Raw genomic sequence first — 9,346 nt, 5'->3', positions numbered from 1 at the left:
ATCAAGAAAAAGAACGGATGGAACTCAATAAAGGTGTTATTATCAAGATTGAAACGATGAATGGAAACAAGATTTTTATGGGTATGAGGGACACGAAGGACATGATTTAGGTGCAGAGGGCGGAAGGAAGTGGGCAAAACAGAATAACCAATGTGAGTAATCTCCATACCTGCACCATTAGCCGCCCGAATCTGATCATTGCCATTGTAACGATCATGCTGTTAGCTTTTCCAGCTCGTCGGTGATGTGATCAGTCACACCGAAGTCAAGGTACCAGTTTGGATCAGCAGCAGTGGAGGATGATGCCATGGCCGCAACCCGATCATCAGGAGTGAATTCTTCATAAAAGCGGTACCAACAGATATTAGCTCTGTGACCGACTTTAAGGTAGACCTAGCAGCGTGGACAAGACTGGCCACCGGATTGATCTGTCGGTGGACCGGAACTGCGCCTGAAGTAGTTGTTGTTGCTGTAGTTGCCGCGCGAAGACGACGAAGGATAGCCATGGCCATTTCCGCGCGAGCGTCCGCGACCGTGATTTTGGAGAACCATCATGCCAGGAGCCACCACGGCCACGAGTAGCCGTATTGGCTGATCCATGAGCAGCGTACCTGCCGCCGGACTGCTTCGCAAGCCGAAGCTCATAGCTGAGCATCTGCGAGTATAACTTGGCAGAGGAGATTGGCTCGACGCAAGTGACGATGGACGACACAAGCGGGTTGTAGATTTCTTCATCAAGGTCGGTGAGGACATAGGCGACGAACTCCTCATCGCCCAGAGGTTGGCCGGACGCCGACATCTCATCGGCATAACTCTTCATCTTGGATTAGAATCCGGCCATTGTGGTCGTGCCTTTCTTCGTGGTGGCGAGCGCAATGCGCGTGTTGACAGAACGCGCACGTGTGCAAGATCCGTACATAGCCGCGAGGGAGCTCCAGACGTCGGCCGAGGTCGTGGCTGTCGTGACACCCATCAAGACCTCACGCATCAGAGAGGAGAGGATATATCCCAGCAGCGCTTGATCGTGAGTCACCCAGTTGATGTACTCGGGATTGGGCGTCTCCATATAGGCGTCGTTAGTCATCACAGAGACAGTCTTAACCAGCATCTTTTCTTTGCCGATGAGCAGACCGTAGAGCTGTGCAGATTGGATGGGCGGTAGGATTTGGGCACTCCATAGGCGGTAGTTGGTTTTGGTGAGTTTTTCGGTGACCGGGATCGAGAAGGAGGAGGGGATGGTGGTGGAATTTGAGAATCTACTCGCCATGATGGATGTGTTGTAGAGGACCTGGCTATGGTACCATGTAGATTGGAATGGTTGATGTGGCAGAACCGCCCGGATTATTCCAGTTTAAGTGCCCAAGTCACGCCTTAAAGGCCGCAATGCACTTAAATCGGAATAAGCCATCAGTCCCTCAGATCTAGTCTAATAAAGCCACTTATCCAGGATCAAATACCACAAGCTCACTCGAAGGTGAGTCACAGAAGAAATACAATAAAACAGGAAAACCTCAAATTAAAGTACTGGAGTTATTACATAAATCAGAGTTTTTCAAGTAGCTGAGAAAAGTTCACAAAATAAACTGCAGCGGATAATCGATGTCGTCAAAAGCGAGGAATAGGGCAAGGCCTGGCCCACTACTTCTCCTGCTCCTCTCCTGCCGGAGCAGCATCCCACTCGACCGTCCAACCCGGTGACAGGGTTGTAGGCCAAGTTACACCGTCAACCATATCCTAGAGCGTACCTGCAAAAATTATGCCACAAGCAAGGCTAAGTATACTAATACTCAGCTAGACTTACCCGGTGTGAGGAATCTACTCTTCTACCTCTAGACCATGTAGCTGTTTGGTTGAGGGGTTTGGTTTGCCAAAAGCACTAGTTGTATCTAAGGTCAACTTTATCTTTTCCATTTCTAGTATCATTATTGTAGCTAAGTTTGCTCTTTCTAAGCATACATGGTAACAATCATTTAATACAATCAACAAGTTATCTCATGTAATCCTCATTTCACTTCTTACTCAATGTAGTACAAGGGGTCAAGCAGTCTCATTAGCTGCGAGAAGCAGACGATTCAAATCGAGTATTAACCTTGCAAGGTAAACCTAAACACACGACATGTCAGGGCACTCCGTCCCCATCGATTCCCCTTTCGCGGCCAGGGCTCACCGCCTTGGCATACAATGCTCCACTGACCCGGGCTGCCGCCGTGCAGTGACCGCACTTGTACCCACCAAAGCTAGCATAGGAGACCCAGTCTCAGGACGAGTGAGGAGAAAAGTCCGCGCCCAGCTTCAATCAGGTACTAGGTTTACCGGTTACCATATTTCCCGACATGTGTTTAGTACGTTCAAACGCTTGACTCAGGTATCCACACATTAATCCTTAATTCATTTTCCTGTCTCATGGACAAGGCATCCACCCTGGATCCAAGACCATAGACCATCATAGATCCCATTATCAAGATGAATACAATCAATTCCTGACCTCGCGCGATTGCTAGAAAAATCACTCGACTTCTACCGAGATCCTAATTAGTAAAGCAGCTACTCGACCTAGCATACTAGTATCCATCTCAAAAAGGAATCCTGAGTTCATGCAACTAAGGGTTTCAAGCAACTCCTACACTTAAGTGCACATTACAAGCCTACAAACACTAAGTGTAGTAAAGTAGCATATATAAATTGGTTATGCATAAAACCGGGGCTTGCCTCCAAATGATGGGGCTGCGGGGAGATCCTCGATGGCAGTCTCGGGAGCTTGCTCCTGGTCTTCCTCGTGGACAGCTCCTTGCTCAGGGATGAGCACGTACTCTCCATCAGCGAGGTTGCAATCTAATGAATGCAATGAGTAAGATATATGCATGGCATGATATTTAATTTAGCAATTAAAATTTGATGGAGGATGATCAATTTAATAGGGTAGACCTCATTCTCACTACTGGAGATTTTTGGTGGTACACTCACCAACTTAGGGTCAAGTTGATTACTGAATGGTTAACCCATTTTTAGTGTTCTACTGATTTTCTTCTTTATATCTTATGGATATTTTAACAAGATTCTTAGCTGCCATGTTGGGGTAATACTTATTAATCTTTCTAATTCCTCCCTTCTTTATTCCTTTTATGCTTTTAAGGTGGGTTTGAACTACAAGATAGCTTAATAAATTTCCAGAAATTCTGCAAACATTACAGTAGCTTCTTACTGGTGTATAATTTTCTGTCTCAAAATTTGGGGCTTAAAAAGTGAGGGGTTCTCTCTGTACAAAATTAGCAAGTGTTAGGGCAAAGGGGATGTTTTGAACTACAACTCTCTTTTAACAGTGGGTTATTCTTTAAGACTTATTTTTGCTGGCATTTAGATGTTATAACATGATTTTGTACAAATTTTCAGCCACTAATATTTATTAGTTATTTTATTATGATTTTCTAAAGTTTCTAGCCAAAGGGGTGCTTTCTACTACCACTATACTTGAAAAATATCAAACAACAGATTTCCAATTTTTCCTATCTTCTTCTTTGCGCAAGAGCAATCATTCTAAAATTTGGTAACCTTTTTCTTAAGGGAAGGGTGGTAGGAATTTCTTGAATTAAATGGCCTTTTTCATGAAGTAGGGGCAATGGGTATTACTTTGTAGTTTGAATAGGTTTTGCATTTTGCTCTGGTGATCTATTCCATTAATAATCTAGTAAAAATTTATTCGCCCATTGTTGCACACTTTTTGGCTTGCTTATGATTTAATTGGAATATGGCTCAATATCAAGTTTTATTTGTTCAACCCACTTAAAATGATGGGCTAGGTATTTATCATTTTTGTAGTGGTGTCCTAGTGGTTACAAGTCTACTGAATTTTTCTTACCAATTTTGAAATTGTTCTCATATTTCTAATAATTGCCCTTCTAGCTTTATTAGTGCCTAATAAAACATTTCACCTTGAATTTGCTCTGGACTAGTGTTCCTTTTATTTTTTCTAGGTTCTTCATTACTTAAGTGGGCTAGGAAAAATATTTGCATCCACTGTTCATTATTTTCTAGTACCTTTCTTATTTTCCTAAGTTTTGGACAATTATGGCTTTTAATAGATAACCCTGTTTAAATCTTCAATACTAGGGTGCTCAATATTTTTAAACAGTGTCTAAGTGGGGTTTGAACTTCTACAAATTTTCTTAAGTTCAGCACAGAAGCATAACTAATTTTCTTCATTTTAATAAGGTTTGGTCAGTTTCTTTAATTAATTCTAAACTCCAAAATTTAAAACAGAAAGCACAGGGTTCAATATTTTTATGTGATAGTTCATAATATTTTGAATCTAGTAAAATTGGTTTGACTAAATTTGGTTGAATATTTCTCAAGATACAAATTTCCTAAGTCCTTTACTGAATTTAAAAAGAATAAACAGAAATGGATAAAGGAAAAAGGGTTTTGCACTGGGGTCCCTGGCGAAAGGTTTTAAGTGTATTACAGACAGGTCCTTGGTTCACTATTTATCTGAGTCTATGACTCTGCAGAAAACCCCTAGGGTTTTGCGAAATCGAACCCGCGATCCTTCCCCTAATGGAATAGTGACCGCAGTGGAAGAAAAGGGCGGAGGGGCTTACCGGCGGCGAGGTTGCTCCGGTGAGGGGTCGGGTGAGGTCCGGGGTCTCTGGCGATCACGTCGAGGTGCGGATCGTCGGCGGTGGTGGTCGGAGTAGGTTGGTCCACGTGCACAGGCGGGGAGCTCGTCGGCGGCGAGGGATCCGGCCTGCTCACGGCGCGATAGTCCAATTGAACAGGTTAGGGAGCTTCACCAGAGGTCAAGGAAGACATGCGCGCGAGGAATTTGAGAATGAATCACCGGATTGCTCGGTCTACGCGCGGCTGCGGGTGACCGAAGTCCAGCGAGGTCGATCCTGGGTCTCTGGTGAAACTCTGTTGGGTCCGAGGACTTGGAAAGCTTCACGGGCCACTGGCGAAGCTAACCGAGTGACTGGTGCAGCTTGGAAGTGGCTGGAGGGAGCTGGCCGCGGTGGCCGAGGCTCGGGCGGTGATGGCGGGCGGGGGAGAGCTCGCGGAGTTGGAGTTCTTGCTCGAGGCGTGAGGCGGAGTGAAGGGCAGACCATTGTGCATCCAGGGTACTTATAGGCGCCCTCAGGCATGGCTGAGTGCAGGCGCGGGGGACAGAAGCCGACCGTGCATGGCGCGCGATCAGAGGGCAGCCAGTGCGCGGCCAAGCGCTTGAGCACGCGATCGAACACGTGGAAGTGTGATTCTGCCCGAGTTCAAACGCCTGTTGGCCGACCAAAACGTGCATATCTTGCCAAGGATCCTGTGTAGCGTCTCTTCACCGTGCCAAGGTCTTCCTGTCGTGTGTGAGTCCCGAGTGAAGATATGGCCTAGGTGAGAAGATATGATGGCCTGAAGATAGCTCTGTTAGCACTGTCCAAACCGAGACAAAACTTATGTCAAGTCGTGTCAAACGATTCGGGTTTGATCTCAAACTTCTCCAAAGTGTTCCTAGGGTATTTTGGCGCCACTTTGATATTTGGACTTTGTGGATTCGAGTTTTGGAAAACAGGGAACACATCTGAACTTTGGGAAAGGGTTTGAAATTCAGTTTTCTGAATTTCTGAATTTCCCCATAGGGCATTGGTTCATGGGCTGATTTGGGATTTTGGAAAATTCAAATGGCAAAACTTTCTTACTATATTTTGTTGGTTATTTAGTGCACTAAAACTTTGTTATTTGGTTCTTACCAAAATTTTGTATTTTCCCAAGTCTTTTCCCAAATTCCCTTTATGTGCTTAAATGGTCCACTTAGGATTAATTAGGGTTTGAGAGTTCTTCTTACCTTGAGGTGCATGGCATGATTAAGGAGAATTTCTTAAGATGAAAAAGACTCACTTAAACCTTGTTCTTAATTTTTTTATGTTCATTCCTCTTTTTGGTTCACATGTGATAATGGTTGGAGTCAACTCTAGGAAAAACCCTACGTGACACTGGGGTGTCACAGTTGAAGCGTTCTACCACACTAGGTGGCCAAGGATTGCATGTTTATATAGGCACAAGGCTGGGTGCAACAACTTATACAATAAGGTAACCGAATCAATCTATTGTTGGAGTTTCTATCTATGCACAGCCTAGAATATATCCTTTCTATCTATAGGAGATTGATTCGGTTGGCTAAAGATTACATGCACAAGAAACTTCTAGAATATCGTAACTTCATCTAACAGTTACAACTCATGAACACAATATAATATTCTGCTATAGAAATCATGATTGTGTAATTGTTTGTTGCAATATGTTATATTTGATTTATGGTTGATCTGTTTTATATCAGCTAGGGGGTTGAGCTAGATTATGGAAATGTCACCAGCAGGATCACAATCAACACTGATCATGGTCTCTCAAGTTACAACAAGCAATATGCAAGGGACTCTTCAAAAAAGTGATGCCTTAACTACCAGCTTCAGAGGCTAGCCATGCTTCGAGAATACCAACAACAAAATGTTGATGAAAATCACTGAACCAACAGTGACACCACAAAGCAGGAATGCCAGGACCACTTCTAAGGTATATTCTAACTCACATTTGACAGTAATTTGTGAAATCACTCAAACAACAGAATACAGTTCGCATGTTTGACTACCAATTTGATTTTTTGTACACTCATATTTTATTCTTAAATCTGTGGAAGATGATATGAATCTGCACATCATGAGTGCAGTTTCTGCAAGTTGCTTTGCGAGGTCAACAGAAACACAGAAAACTGATGGTGATGCCCTTATACCTAAGGTAAATTTTTCTTCTAACTGAAGCCTCTTTTCGCCTTGGAACTCATTCCTTTAGCTAATACTAAGAGATGATGGAAATTCTCTCATTCCAATGTCACCAGCAGTATGATGCTAATTTCTGTCAAATGTTCTTGCCATATTAATCTTAGCATTTCATTGAATTTACATAGTACTTGAAAATAAAATAACATGAGACACCATGTCTAAAATATAATGGTAATCTATGTGCTTGATCGCGGGTTGCTACAGATCTTTGATGCTAGTGTGAACCTGGGGTGGTTCTATAACCGGGACACAGAAGAGTGGTATAAAAAAGGTAACCTTTGTAACGCAAAAATCTACTTATTTGTTTCCATAATACATATGAGATCTTATCCTATTGTTGATTGCAATCTACTGATAGGACTTACCCACCCTTCCCCTGCCAAAAAAGGGCAAAGAAACTCTTCCAAGATTGTGACTTTGAAGATGTTGATGGTGATGCCTCTGCCAAAGATGAGGCTGAGCTAGGGTACTCAGCCTATCTATTTCTCAATTTCATCATATTTATAATTGTCAATGCAATTGGAGATGATAAAAATGCTCTATTTTACATAAAAACACTGATCTTGATTTGGATTGTTTGCTAAATTGTCTCTTTATTTGATGGTCTTGGCTATACTTGTCTCTGGTAGATTTTTGCATCACAGGGTGAGCGATGCTTAGCCACCAAGAAAGAAAAAAATACCACTACCTCTCTGGTTTCCTTTTGTATTGGATATTTATGTCTCTTGTCTTTGTTTTTGCTCCAAAGTCTTATACATTATCGTTGACTGCATTTTAGTCCTTCTCCCAAAAATTCACTTGTTAGTGGCGAGGATATCATAATAATTGTTGGGGACTTGTTCTCAAATGCTATGAGTTAAGAACAAGGCAACACAAAATGTTAAATGTTAATGTCCTTCGTCCTTCGAAGCATTATTTCCCTTAGGAGATAACGATCTTCGGACGAAGGTTATGAAGGACATACCTTCATAAGTATGACATGTATAAACAAAGGATGAAGCTTATGAAACATAGGAAGACAACATAAACAATTATATAACATCTTAACATAAATATTTATTATTAAATAATCATAAGAACATAAGAATAATATCAAATTACATTTATACCTTGAGCTTGATAGAAGGCAAAGATAAAAGTAAGATGCGAAAGCGTGAACAGTACGAGGGTACTGTTCACCTATTTATAGGCACAGGGCGCAGCCTGTGTAAATTTACATTCATGTCCTCTACAAATGATTACAATCATAACATAGATTATCATGGGCCAATTCGTCATTTCATCTTTAAGTCGGTGCATCTGGAAATACGCTACGAAGCTCTCTGATTGGTAGCTTCGGCATCATTCCTGTTCTGGCCTTCCGAAGGTGTTTTTTCTCACAGGACCTTCGGCGACGAAACAGACCCCCAACAGTAGCCCCTTCACGGTGCCAGATCATTTTTTGTAACGAGCTCGACCCGTGAAAAATTCTTTTAGGCTTCGGAATGCCGAAGGTCCGAAAAACACCTTCCCTGAGCTCGTTGTCGAGAAACGATTTAAGTATTCCTAGTGCGAGGTGGTCCCACCATAGGACGGGTACGCACGATCTGGTGATTCTCCTTCTCGCGCCATGCGGTCCACCGTTCAGTGAATGCGAGCGACTGTTCGGCGGGTGCAGGTGGCTTGATGATTCACCTTCCCACCTGTAGCACTATATAAACAGACGGGTAGGTGTGAAGTTACCACAGCATTCATTACTATCGTATTGTTGTGCTGCTGAAAAATTTGACCATAGCCGAAGCTTATTCTTCGTATTCTCAATTAGAGCATCGTCTTGTTCTTTAGCTTCGTCAAAAGAGGGAGCTTCGGCAAAATCAAAAAGTAATCAACTTTGTCAAAACCGCGAGAAATTCAGCATCAAATGGCCAGGGTGCGTTCAACTGCTAGAGTCACACGCGACGGGGAGGAGGCCGAAGCTGCCGAGACCGCCCCAATCTCCGAAGTAATGAGACAATCAGGCTTGGTTGTGCTAGAGGGTGTTTCTGACGAAGGTGCACGTGCTGCCGAAACCGAGCAGGCTGACATTGAAGAAGGTGAGGCTGATGAAGAGGAGATAGATTATTTCGTCATGCCATCTAAACCCAGCCACTTGGAATTTGGAAAGTCTACCGTCTCTGAGGCCGATATGCCCATGATGACGAAGCTAGGCTACTTCGGGGAAGCCGAGAAGAAGCTAATTCGTTTTGGCGGAGAATAAATCACTCCGAAGCTAGAAAATGATGAGGTGGTAGTTTTCAGAAGTTTCTTTAAAGCAGGACTGAGGTTTCCTCTGCATGGGATGATTGTGGATGTTTTGGAAAATTTCGAAATTTATTTTCATCAGCTGACTCCTAACGCTATCGTTAGGCTTAGCGTCTTTATCTGGGCTCTTCGAAGCCAAGGAGTGGAGCCGCTTGCCGAAGCCTTCTACCGGGTGCACGAACTTCACTATCAGACGAAGGCTAGAGAAGATGGACTGCACGAGAACTTCGGCTGCTATAATTTTGCCT

The 9,346-nt window shown here is 43.2% G+C and overlaps 1 non-coding gene across 1 annotated transcript; it reads right to left on the bottom strand.

Annotated features, from left to right (window-relative positions):
- Positions 1–639: 639 nt before the first annotated feature.
- LOC111589422 (small nucleolar RNA Z247) lies at positions 640–781 on the bottom strand. Its single transcript, XR_004849846.1, has one exon. It is a non-coding gene; the product is annotated as a small nucleolar RNA Z247 (small nucleolar RNA).
- Positions 782–9,346: the final 8,565 nt, after the last annotated feature.

Source organism: Zea mays, chromosome 5, assembly GCF_902167145.1.
Source record: "Zea mays cultivar B73 chromosome 5, Zm-B73-REFERENCE-NAM-5.0, whole genome shotgun sequence".
Lineage (NCBI taxonomy): Eukaryota > Viridiplantae > Streptophyta > Magnoliopsida > Poales > Poaceae > Zea > Zea mays.
This window is presented reverse-complemented; position numbering and strand designations above follow the sequence as displayed.